Below are 21,805 nucleotides of genomic sequence, written 5' to 3' on the forward strand. Positions count from 1 at the left end.
CTTGGGCTCAAACGTTCATAACCCCATTTATTTTCCTTTCTCCAACCGAAGAGCCTTCGGCTGCAGACAGGGAGGTGCTCAACACCTGCGGCCCCCGCACCTTCCCCGCCCTCCCGCGGGAGCCGCCAGGGCTCCCCGAGCGGCGGGCACGCCTGACGGCAGGCTGGACCCGGTGCTCCCCGGTCCCCACCACCGGCAGCGAGCGACACGCTCGTTCCTGCCGCTCCGGACCTCCGCGGCCCCGCGCAACGGGGGACGCGACACCTCCCGGCGCGGCGCGGCGTGGCGCGCCTCGGGGCGCCCGCTTCATCCCTGCCGCCGCAGCAGAGCCTCGCCCCGGCTCCGCCGCGCTCCCCGCGCCCGCTGGTGAGGGGCCGCGAAGGCGCCGGTGACGCCCCCGCAGGCACCGACCCGGCGCTCATGGCCGCCCGGCTGCCCTCGGGAGGGGGGAGGCCGGGAGGCGACGCCGCCGCGGGCCCCGGCGGGCACGGCACAGCGCGGCACGGCGCGGCGCACCACGGCGTCTCCGCGCCCCCTGGGGCAGGGGAGGACCGCGCCCTGGGCGCGCGGGCGGACCGTTAGGGCGTCCCCGCGCGGTCACGCCTCCCCTCACGGCGTCGCCACCGTCCCTGGGACGGCCCCCGCCCACCGGGGCCACCGGCCCCGCGGAGCGGCTCCCGCCCGCCAGCCCCTCCCTCGCGGGCCCGCGGCCTCTCCCGCTGCCGGGGGATCCCCGCCCCCCGAGGCAGCGCCCCGGCCCCGGCCCGCGACCCACGGGCGGGGGGACGGGACGGGACGGGACGGGACGGGACGGGACGGGAGGGGAGGGGACACGCCGCCCCGCCCCGCCCCGCGGGAGCCGCTCGTGGCAAAGTCACCGACCCCCGAAGCCCGCCGGGCTCCATCAAACGCCGCGGCCCCGCCCACCGACGTCATGGAAACAAGCGCGTCAGCCTCCCGCCCGCCAGTGGCGGCGGCGGGGGGCGGGGAGAGGCGCGGGGCCACGCCCCCGCAGGCGCCGTGCCTATCGCAGCCCCGCCTCCTCCTCCCCCATTGAAGACGCCGCACGTCGGGACCCCCCTTCCCCGGCCGCGCGAGGGGCCCCCGTCACGTGACCGGCGCCCCGCAGGCGGTGAGGGGGGCGGCGGGGACCGGCGGCCGCGGCGCCGGCAGGGGCGGGGGCGGCGGGAGCGAACAAGTGAGTGACCGCGGCGGGCGGAGGAGGAGGAGGCGGCGGGAGGCGGGCGGATCGCTGCGCTCCGCCCCGCCCCGCCCTGCCCGGTGGCGCCCGGCGGCGCCCGGCTCCTGTAGCGGTTGCTCTGCGGCGCTGGGGCTCGGCGGCGCGCTCGGCGCTGCCCGGTGCGTGCGGGGGGAAGGAGGCGGGCGGCCCCCGGGGAGCGGCGGCGGCAGCGGCGGCGGCGGCGGGAGCGCCCGCGAGGAGGGCGAATCGCTGGTTCCTGCCGGTGAGGCGACGGGGGCGGGGCGGGCGGTCCGCGCCCCCCCTCCTTCCTCCTCCTCCTCCTCCTCCCCCGGCTCTCCCCGCGCCGGTGCCCCCTCCCTCCCTCCGTCCCTCCCCAATTCGGTCGCCGCTTCCCCCCCGCCCCCTCTCCCGCCCTCCTCCCTCCTCCCGCGGCCGCAGGGCGGGGGCGGCGCGGCGGGGCCGGCCGGCCGTGGGCAGGGCGGGGAGCGCGGGGACCTTGTGCGCTCGGCGAGCGGGCGGCGGCAGGTTCACGGGCGCCTCGTCCCGGCCCCCGGCTGGCGGCTGGGCGGCGGCGGGGTCGGCCCCGCGGCGCCGAGGTAAGCACGGCGGCGGCTTGGGGCGGATCTCCCCCCGGCTGGCCGGGGCGGGCAGCGGCGCGGCGGCAGGTGCAGCATTGCTCCGCTCCCGCCGCGGGGCTGCGGGCCGTGGCCGGGCTCGCCCGGGGAGGCGGCGGGCGGCGCGGCTGGTGCAGCGGGGCGGCCGCGGCGGCGGGGCCGCCGGCGGGGCCGGGTGCCGCGCTCCCAGGCTTTCGCCGGTTTTCGCCGCAGGTAACCGGGGCGCGCACCTGGCCGCCGCCTTTCAGCCGGGGCGCGGCGTGACCTTGAGGGCAGCGGATGCGGGGCTGAGCCTCCGCGGGAGCGCAGCCGCCGGGCGCGGCGCCGCCGCCCCGCCGCCGAGCCCGCGGCCGGGCAGGGCCGGCACGCCGCGGCCCCGCAGCCCCCGGCGGGCGGGCGGGCGCGCACACGCCGCGGATTGAGGTGGTGCTCAGCCCCCGCCGCCCGCCGGGTTAAGTAGCCGGGATTAGCCCGCTGCGGCTGCACGACACCGACATCCCGGGCGCCTCTCCGCCGCCCCGCGGGGGCCGGGAGCCCGGCACCCGCACTCGCGCAGCCTCCCCCGCCGCCTCCTCCTCCCTCCCTCGCCCGCCCGCCGCGCCCCCGGGGCGGTGTTCTTGGCCGCGGCTGGGTCGTACGCCGCTCTCCGTCGGAGCGGGCGGGCTGTTTTGATTTATCGATGCCTGGCCGGGCTGCTCATCGACCGGCGCGGGCCGGGAGGGGATGCGGCGCCCCTTCGGGGGCCGGGAGCGGGAAGCTCTCGGGGGGGTCGCGCCGCGGGTGAGGGCGGACCCGCGCGGGGCCGCTCGGCGGTGGGAAGCGCTTCTAACGGCGGCGGTGTCATCCTCGTCCCGGCGGTGCGTGTAACCTTTGGATGTGGCACCACGTGAGTTTGGGAGCGGGCCGGAGCCTCCGCCGGGGGATGGCTGGCCGCTGCCGGGCGCGGGAGGGAGCGCTCGCCGCTCACGGTGGAGCGGGGCGGGAGGGCGGGTGGCCGCGCCGCCGTCTGCCCGGGCTTCCCGCCGAGCCCCTCGGGCTGTCGGAAGAGGGCTGAGGTCGGAAGGATTTAGGATTTCGGGAGGAAGGTCTCCTGGAAAGCTGACGGGTAGAGGTGGTAGCCTGCTCTTCGGCAGCGTTTCTTCCCGCGCGGCGTCCGGCGGAGCGAGTGGTGGCTGCCGGAGGGGTGGGGGTGTTGGCCTGAGCCCCGAGAGGCGTTTGGAAATCGGGAGCTGTGGGTGAGTCTGTCCCAGGTTTTTCAACCTGAGGGGCAACCTGTTTGCACAGCTGTCATAGGAGTCTGTGCAGTGCTATGCGTGTTCCACACTCGACATAAATCCTTATGAATATTTAAATGTATTTTTACGTTTTACTTTTTAAACTGCATGGGGGGGGGGGGGGGGAGAAACATGCACAGTAACAATATTTCGTGGGCTTTTTTTCTTGTCATTTTAAGGTCCCCATTACAGAAATCCTTAAATATCTATTACGTATGGCATTCTTAAATTTGTAACTTCAGGTGTTGAGGCTTTCTTCTCAAGGTCTGTTCAAAAGGAACTGGTGATAATACCTTGTGCCTTGTCTTAAACTATCCTTCTGAGCATGTGTTTGCATTGGTATCTGGCTTAACAGTATCTGAGGGGTGACTAGCTAGGTGAATATTCAAATCGTGACCCTTAACATGTCCCTTCTTGGAAGCGAAATCCCAAGCCAAATGTACCTGTGAAACATGTCTTGCATCATTAGCGACTGGCAGTGTTGTCTTGCTGGGGGTGAAGTAGAGCATGCCTTTGGAAAACCACCGCCTGTCCAAAAGCTGTTGCATCTTTAAAACACTCATAGTTCCTAATGAATTTGAGTTGAAATAGTGTTTTTAGGTGCTCAAAAATATCTTGGCTAAATAACTTGCCAACTCCTTGGTTCATCATACAGTGTATTCAGAAGGTAGTAACTATAGCTGGTGCCATTTTTTTTTTTTTTGCCTGTTTGTTGGAGCTTTTCAAGGATTTGTTCCAACCACCACAGATCGTGAATTCCAACAGAAGTAAACTTGTGTATCTTTGAACTATTGGCTCTTTTCACAGGAATAGCTTCCAATGTACTAGGACTTTAATACTTATGGCATAATGAATGGAAACTCTCTCGGTGTCAGTGGAAAAAGTGGTCACTGAATTCAGCGAGGAAAAAAAAACTCGTACACTTTAATGTGAAATTTTTGGTCTGGAACAGCACTGTTGGATTGTTTGGTGTATTGCTGCTCTTTCTGTTCATTATGGTAACCCACCCAGGTTGGGTTATCTGAAGAAAAAAAGGGATCCTGTGTTGTGTACAAATACTTGAAGGTTTTCCCAGTCAGTGTTGCTATCTCGGTGCTGAATTGCAACATTAGTACTTCATTCAAAGAAAAATGATACTTGTGATGTAGATAACTAAAATGATACAAGTCAAAACTAATTTTAAAGGGAATTGTGACTGTACTCTGTATGCACACATACAGTGACTCACTATTGCATATTAAGCAGATGTGTTTGGGAACTTAAAGCAGAAAGCAGACTAGTGTCACATTAGCATTGGGTAAACTGTGTATTGGTTTCTTACAAAGTTGCATTACATACAGATAATGATATAAGCAAAGGATCCCCATTCATGTAATACACAATCAGCTAATAATCTGTGAGTGGTCCTGCCAATTAAAATGCTCTGCAGTCTAACGTTAAAATCTCATTTAGAAAGTGGCTCTTTCAGGGACTGCAATATAGAGAACTTCTGTCAGCTGTTAAAATTGAGAACCTCTAAACTCTATGTTGTGGAAGCTTAACAGGAAGCTGAGAAGCATGTAAATGTCCTGCAGCTCACAGTCATGAAGGTCCAGTAATTACTTTTTTTTTTTTCCCCCTGTTTGAGTTTATTCAGAAAAGAATAATATGATAAACTGGAGACAGTCATAAGATGAAGATATTAAGAAGGAAGAAACGTAGGTTGGATCTGCTGAAGCCACCTCAAAAATGGATGCTTCGGAAGAATTAACTTTCCCAACATTTAAGATTTTAGAGCTGAGAACTCAATATCAACTGACAAGTTCAAAATGGACTTGCCATAGCAAGCAAGTCTCCCTTGACATAAGGGTGGACAAGATAACCTGAAGTATCTTCTAACTCAAATTTCTTCCATTAAGGTAGACTAAATATTAATGGCACTGAGCATTCTTTACGGCTGAAATGTGACCTCAGTGATGTCTTTCAGTGTTTGAACTGTTTATTTTAATATACGTTCTCTTCTGTTTTTAAAGGGAAAATAACACTAGTGCAATGAGGATGCGTATTTCGCTCAGAATTGAAGTCAGCTTTCAGTTAGCAGAATTTAATCTAATGCAGAATAATGAACAGCCATGATTAGCCCAGGGCATTTAAATGTAAATATCTTTTGAGAGATAAGGAAGACTACTTGAATTTATAGGAGATTTCGTTACCGAAATGCATGCTTACTTTTCTCGGAAAGATCAATAAAATTGCAGTAATATTCTTAAATTTGTACTCTTCGGTATTCTCAACTTGTCTTAAAATGAATAATAATAACAAAACTTGTTAAAAGTTGCTGTTCAGGAGATAATGATCTTTCTCGGTAGAGTATTTTAATTAAAAATTAGATAAAATCTAGGGGTTGCAGTATTGTGTCTAAAAAGCTAAGATTAGCTCTGTCTACTGGCTTGCTATAGTGTGTGCAACAGTGTCAAGTAGGTTTATTTTTTTTATTCAAACCTGTTGAATTTTCTCTTGAAGGCATCATTTTTATTTCTCCTTACAAAGTTAACTGATTGAAGAACAAGGAGGGCAGCGGACATGAGGTGATACTGTTGCTTGTTTGAAAAAGAAAAGTGAACCTATGATGATTTACGTAGAGGTTGGGTATTTCTCACAAGCATTAAGAATTACTAATCTAACTCAAAATGGCTTGTCTTTAGATTTGGATTTCTTCAATTTAAATAACTGTCACTAATGTTAGTTTTCTCTTGGCTTCGGCTTCAAACAGCGGAAAAGACTGTATTCACTAATTGCACAACAGAGTGATAAAAAATAAGGAAAGAATGATTTTTTTTTTTGTTTGTGAAGCCCACCAAACATTTGTATCTGCATGTAAAAACTAAAAATGTGTTCAGCATCTCTGAAACAGGGCAGCTGCATACAGAAGATGGAAGCAATGATAATAAGCAGTACAGAAGGAGGATTTCTGGGTGGTACCACGTGCAATGAAATCAACAGGCAAAAAATTAGACTAACCCATCTTGGAACAGTTGCATCTCTTCACACCAAATGTAATTTTAACACAAGTGCATGGTATTGTCCAGTTTGTCTTTTATTTCTAAATTATCAGGCTTTCGAATACAGTTCATAAAAATGAGTTAGTAGTTTTCATGACAGGTTTCACTTGGTATGAACAGTGAATTTGAGAGATCTGCCTGTTCAGGCTATTCATATTCCAGTAAACATTATGAAAGTGGTTTCTGCTGCCACTTATAAATCTTATTCTAACTGACAGATGACAGCAGGAGGTGTTATTAGTTTAATTTTGGTGAATTGCAAAGTAGGCATGAGGCTTTCTCAGTTGGTATTTCAAAGGTCTGGTGGGAGAAGAAATGCAAAGAAAATGTAGGAGGCATTTAAAAAAAAAAAAAAGCCAGAAATAGCTCTGAAAATAAATCCAAATTCTTTTTGTCCAGTAAGAGGTAAGATGTAACAGCATGTTACAAGACAAAGAACATCTGCACTGCCTTTGGAGGGAAATGGACTGAAGAACAGGGTATACCCTGCCCTTACTGCTGTTGGCAACCATACTGTGCAGTTAAGGAGTACATGGATACATTTTGAGGATGACAGAGTTGATGAGCTTTGGTGCTGGCCACTAAGTCTGGCTGGTTTTGCCACTTAGAACATGACTGGTGTCTCACGCTCGGGGTAGTGTTGGCTTATTGCAGGCTGTTTCTGATACTGCTTTGGAGAAGGAAGAGAGCTAGGCAAGTTCCTGCGTGGCTTCCCACTTATGCAGATCACTGAAGTTCACCATGTCTCAGGTTTTTTTAATATTGCTTACAAGCTGGATGCTGCCTTAATTCCCAGTGAGCACAGGAAACACCGTGTTCTTGAAACACACTTCTGCGGAGTCTATCACTTGTAATCTGCTACCCTTACTTGTGCCCTTATATTCACAGAAAGATAAGGTGGCAGCAGGGAATACAACACTATTGGGTTCTGACCACTTGGTGTACAGTGTCTGGTCTACGAAGAGGAGGCCCGGGATGTACTGTACTCTGCATAGGTGATAGTGACAAACCCCTTCTCAAGGCAGAAAAGATGATTCAGGCATTCTTGGTTTAAGCAAGTATCTTAACTTCCTCAGACTCGACCCAACGTTCACAGCGGTGTGTGCTTGTTTTCTGCTTGTCTTGCATCTTCATTGAAACTCAAGGTTTCGTATTCATTTTAAGATTTTGAAACCAAGATGATCTTAATCACCTTCACAATACATGCACTAGTGGAAGAAAAATCAAGTGCTCTTTTTGCTGGAGTGTTACAGATGTGCCCTTACACAGAGATCACACAACCTGTTTTGCACTTGCTATTTGACAAGTGACTGGCAGCTTGTCCACGTGGCTCTTCCAGGATTGCTTCTGTTTCTACGCAAATACAAGGATGTGTTGCTTGCGGTGTGTACTTTGGCTTCCTGAACTACTGCATTTCTAATGAAATCAAGACATCTTTGGTCTTGCATAACAGATCTCTTAAAAAAAAAAACAAAACAAAACAAAAAAAAAACCACACAAAAAAAACCCCAAAAAACCCAACAAACCCCAACGAACCAAACAAAAAAACCTTCATCTGCGAATCAGATCAGAATATCTATCTGGATTTAAAACAAGTCAAAACGAACTGATAGCTCTGTATGGGGAAGGGAGGAAGAAGAGACATTAGCTGTGTTTGATGGAGTTCTTCCACTATAGAAAGAAATAGCTGTAGTGCTGTGCTCTTCAGTGAAATAAGGAGCTTGGCCAGTAGCAGTGCAGAAGTTTTGTAGCTACTGTAAACTTTTTTTAGGAATACATGTAGAATATTATAAAGAGTTAAGAGGATGGCCACAGGGACTCTCCAAAAGCTTGGAAAACATTTTTTTTTTTTTATGGTAGGTGTTTCAAGAGGTGGGAGTCTTTTAAGTCCTGATCAAAAGACTTGCTAGTTGCTTCTGTTAATAGAAGATGTTTGATTGATTGCTTTTTTTAATATTCCAGAGTTATGGCACACTTCTGTCATGACCTTCTGAAGATTCTGTGTTGATCAGCATAATCCAAGAGACTGTGAGGACAGCGAGACAGCCTCATTTGTACTGGCCTCTTTGGCTTGTCTCTGTGACTGGGAAGTTTCATGGGGTGGCTGAGAAGGCCAGACAGCTACTTTCATTTCCACCCTGCCCTGGGCTGCTCAATACTCCCCCATCCTTTGTGCCACCTCTGCTCCTTTGACTTGCTGTCCCAGTAGGTGATTTGTGTTACACAGTCCTTGTGCACAGACTGGGCTCTCCAAGGCGAGAGGTGAGGCTCACGTAAGGGAAGCAGCACGAGTCTTCGGATCGGTGCTGTGGGAACGTTCCTCCTTGTGCGGTTGTCAGGTGAAACCGTTTCCTATAGAGCATTAACCTTTTCGTATAGAAGAACTTGAAGTTACTGTTCTGACAGTAGTTTGGAAAGTAGTTTGATTGCCAGCCTTCAACTAATGGCTTTCCAGAAAAGGTTATTTGGATCTCTCCGTAAAGATCTTTGCACTAAGTACAATATTAAAGAATATTACAACACGTTAGCTGTATGCCTAGGTGGTTTCTGATACTGCAGTGGAGTAAATGAAAAACTGCTTGTTGTATTGTGCGTCCAGACTTGCTTTCTGAGGTTTTTACTTAGAGAAGACTGAGGAGATAGATAGTAATAAGAAATGGGTAGAAAAGATGGCAAGTATGGTTCGCCCTTAAATTATCTGAGAAAGGGTGGTATTTTTGAACCTCTCCTGGCTATTTAGGTATGGTAGAGACTAAAGCAGGATCTTAATATGTATATTGAGCAGGAGTTTTTTCACTTCCATCTAGGTGCTACTGCTTTCACTGTTGATACTGCACTTGAAATTGCTTGACATCTCTTGGGTCTGCCCATTTTTTTTCACTCAGAAGGGAAGCTGGTGCAAAACTTCATGAAGCCTATGGAATACAATGCAAATCAATACTTAAATTAGAGCAATGTCTAGCATCCTCACTCCGGTGAGGTTGTGTGAAACATGAAATGATTTAAACTGTCTGGCAGGATCTGTGCCAGACGGCTTTCAAATGCACATAGCTGAGAAGCTGGAGACTGACAGCTGGGGAGGGTAGGGAAGGTAAGGTGCTCTACCACTGCTAGCACAACTGCTTTACTTCTGCTTTATTAACAACTCAAATCACTTCAGCTTGTGTTCACCTATTTCAGCTCTGAAATCCATGTAGCTAACAGCGACTGATTTTCACATTCTGCAAAGAGCTTGCTTTGCATAGTGAAATGTCTTAATGTCTTCACAAAGTCTGATTTCAGATGTGTGTTTTGGTATTAGGTGGATCTGGCTGTGGTGACTGCAGATCTAGGGGCTTGTTTCTAAACTGGATCTGTATTTCTAAAGCAAGTTGAAAGGGATTTGGTAATAAACCACTAAATTATCTAGGATTTGAGAAAAGCATGGTCTCTTGCCTTTTGGGTTTGTTTTTGTTTGTTTTGTTTTGTTTTTTTTTTTCCATGTTAGTTGGTTTCTGTTAGTGGAGGCACTACTAGTGGAGCTATCCCTCAGATGGAGACAGCCGCTCATGGTGCGTGCCCGGTTACAGGAACCTTCTGAAAGAGCTTTAGTACGAACACGCACTTTCAAAAATGAAATAACAGCATATAAAGCAGTGGTACATACTAAGGATACTGTCTGCTTTTGAGTGAACAATTCACATGTGGCTTTGTTTTTTCCTTGTTGATCCTGGCGTTGCTGGGCACTGGACAGCAGCATCTCAAACCATCTTACCAAAACCACTCAGAAAAGGTTGTCTTGGTTATGCAAGGTCTGACACCCTAAAGCTGCGGTGTGAACTTAAGCTACCTCAAAGCACAGGAAATCAGTTTACCAGATGGAAAAATACAGGGGGTGGATACTTGAGGGGATTACTGTATATTTTCTGGGAAGATACTCTGGTAACGTTTAGATAAGTGGACTACTTACTCCAAAACTGAAACGCTGAATTTGCATAGGCTCAAAGTTTTATGTTCTCACTCTACTGTCAAATCGAAAGCTAGAGAAATGAATATGGAGAATAAAGCTATATATATAACCACAGGCAAAATACTTTGAACTGGACAAAGTAAATACATGTTTCTTTGAGGCAGTGATGATAAAACAGGCCTGTTTCAAGCTGCTGACGGGAGTTGCCAAAGGCCACTCCTGAGCATTACTGAGCTGTCAAAGTAAAAACAATACTGAAGGGCTTTCCTCTTCACTGCGAGGGTTGGCAGTAGCTGGAAATGGCAATGTGTGTCTGGTGCTGGATTGTGGTGGTAGGGCTGCCGGGTGGTCTGGATCCCTGGGGGTGAGGGTGAACAGGAAAGCTGGGGCTGTTCCGGCTGCCTGGCGCCTGTCCCCCCACGGTGGGGTTGGAGGAGGAGGTCTGTAGGAAAGGTCTCAGCCACCCTGCTGGATGGGGGAGCCTGAGTCAGCAGTGGGGTGCTCCTGTGCTGGTGAGGACTAGCCCATGCTGGGCTGCATTAGCAAGAGCGTGGCCAGTGGGTTATTGCCCTCCATCGTGCTCATGAGCCTGCATCCAAAATAATGTCCTGTTCTGCACTCTGCTGACAGAAGGAGGCCGGCAGAGGGTCACTAAGCTGGTTAGGGGCCGTCCTGTGGTGTGTGGGGAGAGATTGAGTGAGGTGGCTTTGCTTGACCTGGAAAGGAGAAGGATAAGGAAGGGACCCTGGTAACAGTCTTCAGTAGGGCTTCACAGGGACGATGCAGCCAGGCTCCTCTTTTTCCCAGGATGAACATGGGGGTGAGCAGAAGAGCTTTCATGATTGACTTGAGCTGGTGAAGCCTGTGCTGTGCTGGAGGGGGACAGTCCCAGTCACCCATGTGACCTTCAGGAGTTACCGCCGGCGTTGCTGCTGTCTTCCTTGTCACCGGTTCTCATCTAGGGCTGTCCCCTGACCTTGTGGTCAGGTGAGCGTCAGTGCTGGCACAAGCCAGGGCACAGGACTGCACCTTCTGGCAGTAGCGTAGGCTCGGATATTCCTAAACTAACTGTGAAACCACATCCTTCTCCTTCGTGTGCCTGCTCTGACATGGTGGTGCAGCTGCTTGATATGAGAGTTCAGCCCAGCCGACTGCGCTTAACTTCAGCAGTGCAATCCTGGCTGCTTACATAAGCATCTTAAAAACTGAAACTCGTCACTGTGGGCCTCTTCTGTTCTTGAAGAGACACAAGCATATCTAAGATGAGATCCATGTGACTGTTTTACATCGGGTCCTAGGTGGCTAAATTTAATCTTTTGGCAGAGAAGTTATAATTTATCCATTTCCTATTAAAAAAAAAAAAAGCCTAAAGTGCCCTCATTAGATATAGGTGTTACCTTTTGGTCAGGTGAATCTCACATGTGATGGGAGGAATGTCAAGTTTTAACCTGTGGAATGCAAACAGGCTTCAGAACTTCAGACAGGACCTCCAGGTAGTGAGAGGAGAAGGGGATGGGGAAGAGCACAACTTCAGCATTGCCTTCTAAAAAAGTTTTTGCATCTGCTGCACGCTGTCTATCACTAATTATTGCAGTACTAAAACTTGGGGAGTGATTAATACTGGAATCATTAATTGTTCAGCTGTATACTGAATGTAAGGTCTTAGGCTTTTCAGGTTAAAAACTGAGATAACAAACCTCCATAGATCCTTAAAGGCAGCTGTAGTAATTTTAAAAGTGTAAAATTCTGTGGAATTTTTTGTAGAAACTTATCCAAGTGCTCCAAACATACTCATGTTTCAAGGGGCCTTTCAGTGCTTTCACCACCCTACCTATTCCATATAAATGGATCGCATGTTTTAACTCTCAAATATAAAGGGTATTATAAACATAAATATATGCTATTAATAAGTTCACATTCTTTTAGGACTAATACAGCAGCTTTAAGTGAAGTACACTCAGCTGTCAGTGAGATACTTTTTTAAACTAGAAAAGGGAAGACTTGAAAGGAACAAAAAGCTAAGATGCCAAATTATTATTATGAAAGATACTAAATTATTTGGGAGCTTAATGAGATTCCAGTTGCAGGATGAATTAGATTTGTAGTATCGTACCCAACCAATGAATTGCTATGTGAACTTTTGGCATTCACCTTGCTTATACCACCTTTTTGTGACTTCATAGTCATAAATTCAGTCATGTCTTTTGAAAAATGCGCCTTTCCTGCAAGTATGGTTTCACATTGACTCAGGCAGGTTCTGTGTCCTATTTTGAGTTGGCACTGGTGTTGGATTATCTGTGTGGTGAGTCTGGGTAGCTAACCAGTCTGCCTGAAAACAACATTTTTCCTCTCTGGATCAGCTTCTTATGTATCTGCAGAAACTTCACTGTTGTCACAAGAGACAGCAATTATTCAGGGAAGGGCAGGAATGATCAGAGTGCTTGGGACGGATCCTGATACTTGGGCATCACTGTGTTTGTGATGGAAGAGGCAGGGCTTTTCCTGCCATGGTTGCCCTACATAAAGTGTATTTAGCAGCCTGGCCGGAGTCCTGGGAACTAGACGGGTACAGCACGCAAAGAGGAAAGGGTGCTGGAGCCCTGAATTTTGAAAGAAAAACCACGAGGTGGTCTTCGCCTGTGCTGGGGTGAAGCTATACAGTATTTAACTGTAAGCAAGCTCTGTAAGATGGGAACCAGTTTGACCCACTTTGACTTATTCATTTAGTGAACCTACTATGGGAAAATGAAGCTGGGAAGTGAACATCGCTCTCCTGTAGGAAATGGGGAGCAGAAGCAGCCATCTAACTTGCCAAAGGGTGGTTCTTCTATTTTCAAAACTTGAAACAAGCGAATGCTAAATTCCATAGCTACAGGCGCATTCTTCTTCTTGAGTAGGTAGTAATCAAAATCTAATGATTCAAGCTGTCAAAGCTTTTTAAAGTTCATGTGAAGTTTAAGAGGACTGAAATTTATCTTCTTTGGGGGGAGGAGAGTGTTTTGCTGCTCTGAGACTAAGGAGCTCATCACGTTTGTGTGAGGTTTTCATAATACAAATTTTTAAATAGTGAAAGTTAGAAATAGCCACCCAATAAAATAATATGATAAATTCTTAAGATTGGCAAGAACAGTATTTTGTCTTAGCTTAGCCTCTTACCAACAACTTTACTTAAAAAAAAAAAATAAAAATCTTGTCAAAATTTTGCAGTGTAAACAAGCAAGGCGTGTCTCTGGAGTTTTTGCCTGAAAGGTATGTTGTCTCATGTTGGCCTAGAGCTTAGTGTTCACCTCCATGAGGTGGCAAAAAGCTATCAGTCTGTCTGCTTAAAGCTTGTTCCTCTTTCAGACTGTTTCCACAGTGTCCGCTGTGTCAACACTGTTCAGTTGTAATTGCCAACTCCGAAGCAGACTGATCAATGGAAATGCTAAATAAAGCAGCAGAGCTCTTGCCTCAGAGGATGTGTAAAACCAGATTTGCCAGTAGGTGCGTGCCTCTGCGAAGGCCAGCAGAAAGGTTAGCTGTTTGTTACCTTTCAGTCCAACGCTGCGCTGTACCTTCCCAGCTCCTTTGCTAGTGTGTTGTCTTAAACTCTGAGTTTCTCAACTTTTTGAAATCCAGGTGAAGCTGCTTTTTAAGAAATAAACAACGAAAAGCATTTAGCTTTTCTGAAATTGAGAAACAGCAGAATCCATAGGAATAAAAACTGTTGACTAGCTTGAAGCCTAGCTATAGAACTTTTTTTTTTTTTGGCATATGAAGCATCAGGCTTACGGTACTTGTTAGTACTGTTAGAGTTGATCCTGCCATTTTTGTCAGATACGAGACTTTGAGATGTTACTGCTGGCTGGAGACCAGAAATAAAACACCAACTCTACTGGCCATTGACATACATGTCTGTGAAAGTCTGAGGAAGTTCTTGGCATGCTTTAAACTAACCGCATTAGGTTTGCAGCCGCAGCTCTTTTAGTGGTTTCTAACAAGGTATCTTTTCCACAGCTGATAAGTAAAATGATGTCTGTACTCCCTCTGCTGGCTCTGCAAAAATAGCTTTCATGAGTTTAAATAGTCAAGTAGCACCTCTTACAAATATGCCTGTGTGAAATTCTGAGTTAAGAACAGTTTAATGAATGGAAGAGGGATTTTCCTGAAAAATGGGTCAACAAATACTTACTGAAAGCTAATCAGGTGTCTCAGATGCTATCTCCCGCTATAATGGTAAACACTGGTGTTGTATATACCTTTGTAATTGTAGTCTGGTCTGTTTTTGTGTATCAATGATTGGATGGGGCTATCCAAATTAAGATACCAAATACTTGTGCATCTAGTCGTACATCTGAGTCCTATTTTTATAGGTATTGTGTGCTATATATACATAAAGAGGTATGATATCTGGAAGCCTTCCACAGGGAAGAGAACTTATATCCTTCCATAAAATACAGTGCTTTGTACATTTATTTGCTTATTCTGAGATTACTAGTTTCTTCCTATGTGAAGAGATATCTGATTTAAAAATTCTCAGCCAGAATGGAAGAAGTTAAGGCCTTGAATGAGGTCTTGCTATAGATAAGTGTTGTGTACATAATCAAACCAATTGCTCTTGGAAGTCAATGAACATCTTTACATGCCGATGCAGTTCATTCTGTTTTCTTGTTTTCTGATACTATTACTCTATTATACTAGTATTCTATTTTTGCTCTCTGGAATTTAGGGATGGTTTAACAGTTTCGGAGGACTGAAAGAGTAGCCTACCCTGCTATACTGGTCAGTAACTGGTCTGAAGCTGGATAAGTGGAATAACAAGCCAGACCGCCATTTTAGCATTTGCTCAAAAGTTCAGGATATCTCTGAACAAGAACCCCTGAGCCTTGTGATGTGGAGAGCCTGACTTCTGGTTGCTAAGTCTGAGGATGTTTACTGGCTTTTCATGCCCTCAAGGTGCATTTCCTGGAAAGCGCAGTCTTTTGTCCAGACATTTGCTTGTATAATTCATGACTGTCAAATATTTTCAAATGGTAAGACTACTGTGCAAACCTGATTTAAGAATTCAGTGCAGCCAAACACTCTGTCGTCCCTCCTGTTAGATTTCTCTTTGGGTATACCTGTGGCTGTCTGCAGATGTCTTTAGGCATTGCTGTACTGAAAAGGGACTGCTTGGCTGTATGAAAACAGGCAGTTGCCCAGGCGTTCACACAAAGGATAGAACAAGTCTTCCTCTCACAGCGAGTGTGTTTCCCCTACCAAATATCCTGCTCTTCCAGTTTTTCCCTTTGAGCATGCTAGTGTGGATTAAGGTCTTGAAGTTTAGCCCTATGACTTGCATATCCTCTACTTATGATCAGAATTTAGAGTTATTACTACCATGCTCAATAATCTTTGTTTTAATGTCCAAAGTTGTATTTTAATAATGTTAATGTTAGTTGACAAGTAAACCAAAGCTTTCGGACCTGCATAATATAGGCCATAAAATTTAGCTTAGCAATGCCTGCCTTGAACCCTAATCTTGTCAAGCAAGAACAGCTGAGGATTCTTAGTGCACAGGGAAATGCTTCCATTTTTCTAGGAAACCCTAGTGTATTTTAGAAACCTCCAAGTTAAGGAGTCGGAGATTTCTAATCTTAAAATAGCTTAAAATAATAAAGTAGCTTAAAATAGCTTGGTTTAGGCTTTCTTTGAGCAATTTTGCTGTGAGGCAATTGTTTAAATACTTGAAAATATTTGCTCAGTGAAAAATACTTTTTGACAGCTAATGGCTTATTTTAATAATAATTGCTCAACAACAAGGTAATGCTTTAGTAAGGACCTACTTCTTGAGTTTTAAGGAAGAAAGCTGTCTCAAAAGCTGTTTAGTCTTAATTATGTGCATAAAGCATCATGCCTCAAACTAGATTGTGGTTTTGACAGACAGCTATGTAACTGCCTAAATTTGTTCCTTTACACTTGGTTTGATTCTGGACTCTGAGTGTACACTGATCACATTGCTGAGTTCCTTTAATTAGATAACTGCTCTAAACTGTGCTCAAATACCAACAAAATAAGATTCCCCCCCTCCCCCAAAACAAAAACAAAAACAAAAACACAAAAAAACCCAACAAACCCAAAACCCACAACCATGACCTCAGTTTCATGCTGTTTTGGTTAGTGGGAAAGATTTCAGTAGGAATGGATATATGTGCAAAAATCCGGCTCCTGTAGCAGGAGTGTAGCACACCAAGAATCAACTTGCTATTAATAGTCTAGAGAAAGCTACTAGCTTTTGATATTGAGTCTACAAGTGTAAAATACAAAACTACACATAAATGTTCAGTGTAAATGCATGTTTGTTCTGAAGGTGAAGTGGAAGCACTGTTTATGAGCTGCACTGCTATACCTGAGAATGTTAAACGTATGAAGGATATTCAGGATTCTGTTGGCATAAATTTGTGTCTGTTTTAAAGCATCCCTTTCCTCCAGAAAAGGAAGAAACAGAAAGCAGTGTTGTAAAATATTGGAAGTAGAATCAAACTAAGAATTTAAGTAAACATGGATTAGAGACCACGATAAAACTTGGATTTCAACCTGCTTGACACAATGTACAGACTTGAATATGCATGTAACTTAAATGAGCCAAATTCGTAACATAACTTTAAAATGAGGCATGTGGTTGTTTGTTAATGCATAGGACTCCTCAGTAAGAAGTTTCAGTTCTTCCTAACCAGTGTTTGCTAGCCTGCCTAGAGAGAACTTACAAAGTCTGAAACTTGTTAGTGTGAAGGCTAGCAGACTTCATACTTGCACAGTTTTTTTTCTAAATCTCATCTACCTCAGGTAGGTTTTTGGAAACACTACTAAAATGTTACTTAACTATAAAGGTTTTCAGATGGCTTCTTCTGTACTTCCCTCGACAAACTAATTAAAATAAGTCATTCTTAGTAGGACTGAAATAATAAACAGGTTTTTGGAGAACAGTCCTAGCATAGCTGCTTCTTAGCAGTCTGCTTTCTCTTCTCTGTTAGAAATGGAGGCAGACTGCTATGTGTCCTTCAAGCTAAAGAGTCTGTTGAAGGTGCTGAGAAACCAGGTGATGGTATCCTGGGAGGAAGACAGGGGTACAGGAGGCTGCTTAGGAAACTTGGTGGAGCACTAGGAGGCAGAGGGGGGGAAACTTCTATGCGTCTTCCAAAATTACCTCTAGAAAGACTGAGTCCCTAACTGTGGGAGTTTTGGTAATTCGTGTTATCTTTTGTTTCACAGTGCTGTGTCGCTCTCATTTCGTGACACTCTAATGCTCTTCTCAGGCACTTCCCTCCAATGGGGAAATAGTCATTTCCCTGAGTCTTGCTAACCTCAGGCTAGAAGAAGCGCTTAGCTTCTCTACTCTGTTTTACCTGTTTGCTGCAGTAAGGGAAACTTGTGAGCTGTAGGGGTCAGATTAAAAATGTAGTTAGCTTCTGACTTAACAGGGCTGGTCTGTGAGCCCCTACTTGGCTGTATGAGGAAAGGAACTCACGGTGAGCTGAGGTACGCTACAGTCAGACATGTAATTGCAGTGGCCCTTTGAGGAAGTTTGTTGGAAACCATGAGCTGGACATAAAAATCTTGGTTCTTAAACCAGTTTGTGCCTTTAGCAGTGGCCAGTTGGAATTAGTCTCACATGCACAAATTCAACAGTTTAGCAGGTTGCTTGAAGTTTGTCACTTGGGTGGAGGAGCTGATACTTCTCTTCCCAATTCGCTTTCTTCAGAGATACTGTATGCTACTGCTAAGAAGAACCTGACTGCAGAAGTTGCAGAATGTTACCATGCTCCACTGTAAAATAAACAAACACTTGTGGGAAGCAGCTTTATATAGCAGGAACAAAATAGGTCTGACTTAGCTGAGTCAGAATGACTATCTGTAGTCTTCATGGATGGATAGACTCTTGGCCCTGAGGGTCAGCTGCAGCTGAACCAATGGCAGTAGGTTCCCAATTCAGATGCTGTCTTTTGGAAGAAGGAATATTACCGTTATTGAACTAGCCACTAGGAATTACGGCTGAGAATTCAGAGCTGCCTTAACAGGAGACTGACACATTGCTATGTATGCCTATGGTAGTTATTATACTCTAGGCACCTGAGTGCCTCCTGGTTTACTGCGTTATTTCTGATAGCCTTCTGCTTCTAATGGTCAGGGGTCCAACCCTCAGCACTGAATAGGTCCAGCCGGTTGCTACAAAGTTTTTCAAGGCATGGCCTTTCCCTGCCTAGAGGAATAAGCATTGTGCTGGAGCTAAATAGACACCTAGTTCACCTCTTAATTTGAATGCTTGCTGTTTAGACTGGAAGCACAACCATCTACAAATTGCATTAGGATCCACTGATAGTAGTGAAGAATTAAGACCTTTGGTTTACAGGAAACTAGGGGAGGGATTTCCTTACTGGGTGGAGTAGGACTTTTAAATATTATCATGGAGCATGGCTCCATTTGCATTCTTTTCCCCAGTCACTTTGTTTCTAGTGAATTAATTGTGCAACTGATGTTTTTGTGCTCTCAGAAAGCTAAGAAGTTATGCACAGTGCAGATCTTCACACCTGAAGACTTTAGAAATGAAGCTGCAATTGTTAATTGCTCATAGCCAGTTTGTACAGCAATTACTAAATAGCCTACCAAAACTGAGAAATGAATTATGTTTCCAAATCTGCTTGAGCTGCCATTTGACAGTCTGGTGAATTTGCTCTTCAGCTCAAACTGTGTCTGGCCTTGGCAGTGAAGTGATGTATCATGCGATTTGTTTAGTAGCACGTCACTTTACCTGAAATAACAGCGGGAAGATGAACCTTTCCTTGAATGGAGATTAACGTTATCTTAAAGGTGGCAGCAACAGAGTTCCATGATGAAGATGCTCCCAGCATTAGCTGAAGGTGTATCCCTTAAGTTGGCATACCCACATTGCCTTTATGACTTCTACAAATAAATGAGCTATTCTGGCATCTTGTGGAAAGACTTCTGGGGAATCTGTTGTGGTAACTTGTTCAGCCAGTAGAAACCTTGGTATGTAACTCTTCTGACTTTATTTTGTGGCTGGGGGGGAAATGCTTTTTGGATTACTGCTTTCTGTACCAGGCTGCTGCAAGTAGCCCACTCATAGACTGTAGAGAAGTGAAATGCATGGCTATGGTCACAGCTAGTGGAAGGGTGGAGGCTTGGGAGTATGCATGGTGCTTTCTATCACCTTGGATCCGGAGGGGCAGATTGCATTGCTGCCAAAAAAAATTCTGTTCTTAAAGATCATGGAAGTGCAGGGAGAAAGCAAGAGCAGTGGAAAAAGGATTAGTAAAGGAAGGTGCTAAAACTGATTGGAGTGCTCTGTGTCCCATGAGAGATGAACTTAGAGCAGGACCCAAAACGAAGTGCTGTCTCTCAGTGGCTGAGGTGCTGTGAAAGAAGAGTAAAAGGGCACATAAGAAGTTACTGTTCTGAGCCCTGAGTTGCCTGTGTGACTGTTGTGACAGCAGGCTTTCACAGAGTCTATTACTTCATTAACACAGTGCCAATTAATGTAGGTGGCTTTTCCCAATGCAAAAGGATAAGGGTGGCAGGTGTTAAGTTGCGGTGTTTTTAGTGTCAAATAATGAGAGCTGCTTCAGGACCTCTGTGGGTGGAAGTCTTATGCCTTGACACTGTAGTGCAGCCATACCTTTGGTCACCTGGGAATGTGACAGACTTGCTGCTTGCATTGTTAGACCTTATAAATTGGGACAATGGGAACCTCAGCTTTGTGCATCCCATTTACTAGCAGTGCTTACACACTACCTGTCTATGTTAAAGAAACAAGCTGCCAAGAGAAGAATTTATTACTTTATATCGAATGGTGGACCAGGGATTGTCACGTAACTCATACTGATCACACAGCGTTTAATTCAACATCATTCTATGGACAGGTACCAACAGCTATATTGCAGTAATGTTTAAATGTATGCAAAAAAACCCAAGCCAGCAACCAGCCCTGCATAAATGAGAAAGTTCTTTAAAAGGAAGAAGAGCTAAAAGAGCAGGACAGTGCAGGCAGCATGAGAACTTGGCCTTTAAGTGGGTGTCAGGCTTGAGAAAGACCAAAAAGTATAATCATGAGGAAGGACCAGTTTTGAAACTGGAGATGTGCCTGAAGGATAAAGCAGTATGTAGCCTCACTAAATGGTAAAACATACCAGATATTACTATGAGGCTCAGTTTACTGAAGATAATTCTTATATTGTACCAGAAAGAGGAAGCCCACTAGTATGGATTAGTGCGCTAAGCTCTCAAAATGTGTCAAAAAGAGCTAAAGGGACCCTCAGTATACTCATAATTAAGAAGTTTGCAAGAGACTCTACACCTATGTTTCTTGCAAAGTCATACAGTAGATTTTCAAATTCAAGTATCGAGGTTAAAAAAAAAAAAAACAGACACAAAAAACAACAAAAAACCCTGAACCCCCTCTTCCCCACCACCAGTAGGAACAGCAAACGTGCAGTAATTCTGAAAGAGCTACTCAAGTGTAGACTAGTTATGATATTTGAATTAAAAAAAAACTTTGGCTCCTTAAGAATGGATGACAAACAATTGCAGTTTATGAAAGGGATTCTCTCAGAATGACTGTTTAGCCAGTTTACCTGGTGTGTTTTTTGGGAGGCAGGAATTCATATAGCATCCAGGGGAAGCTAGCATAGCTTTCAAGTTACATATTTTTCAAGAAGTAAGGCTTTTTTAAGGGTTTAAGGGTAAGTATAAGCTGTGTTCTTGTATTTCGAAAAGGCTTTTGAAAAATCTGAAGATGAAACTCTTAAACTGGCATGTTACGAGACGAGAAGGAAGCTTCTTAAACTTTGGCCATGAGAGAACAAAACAGATATCCACTTAGCATCGTAGTGTGTGCTCATTGAGATGGGTGACCAGAGCTGGGGTTTTTGTTTTATTTTTTTCACGTTTCAAACCATTGCTTGGCAGGGATGATTTGGAAGATCATATATGGATGATTTACCACATAAATATTACTATTTATATATTATGTGTTTACAGTTCCATGAGCATATAGAATATTTCATAGTACTGTTTCTACATAGCAGTAAGCTAGTCCAAGGTAGCAAAAAAACCCCTTAAAACTTACTCACTAAGCTAATGTTACTGCCGTAATAGAAAGGAGTCAGTCATGATGCAGAGTGACTTTACAGAAGTAATTAGGCTTAATCTCATTAGGCATAAATATTTCCTAGTAGTTTTAAGACTAATTTTAAATTTATCTTGAGGTTTCCTGAATACAAAAAGAATCAGGTAGGGATGGACTTTTGCCCTTTGCCTGAAGGCTCCTAGCTCTAAGGACCTTTTGATACCTCTTTGATACCGGGAAGTATGCTTACATTCACAAGCATACCACTGTGCTTAAATGGATATTAATATGAAAGAATACTTTACAGAAGAAAAAAGAGGGAGTGTTCAAATCAGGATGAGATGGCAAGTGTCTGGTTCAAGTGTTACATACAATTTAACTTTAACATCTCTTAATTTAAATGGGTGCAACATGTTCTGAAACAAGGTTTCTGGTGTTAAGATATCCTGAAGTTGACTTGGAGCATTTCCACTAGTGCTACTTACTGTCTAATGACATGGGAAGGGAAGAAAATCATTGCTCAGACTGACTATGGGAATTTCAATGGTATGAATATATAGTATTGTGGGAATTGAAAGATGGAAGTAAAAATAGAGGTAACATCTGAAATGCATGTTTAGCTCAA

General features: G+C 45.9%; 1 protein-coding gene across 2 annotated transcripts in view; it reads left to right on the plus strand.

Moving 5' to 3' along the window:
* Positions 1-1,074: 1,074 nt before the first annotated feature.
* Positions 1,075-21,805, plus strand: part of ATP2B1 (ATPase plasma membrane Ca2+ transporting 1) — a 66,802-nt gene continuing 46,071 nt past the window's right edge. Inside the window, exon 1 of one of the 2 annotated variants that reach the window (XM_082309034.1) lies at positions 1,075-1,132. The gene's annotated coding sequence lies outside the window, so the exon portion shown is untranslated. Of the gene's footprint in view, positions 1,133-1,365; positions 1,464-21,805 lie in introns of those variants that run through there. The other variant, XM_082309033.1, reaches the window with a different exon arrangement.

This window comes from Platalea leucorodia (genome assembly GCF_965183815.1).
Source record: "Platalea leucorodia genome assembly, chromosome: 4".
Taxonomy (NCBI): domain Eukaryota; kingdom Metazoa; phylum Chordata; class Aves; order Pelecaniformes; family Threskiornithidae; genus Platalea; species Platalea leucorodia.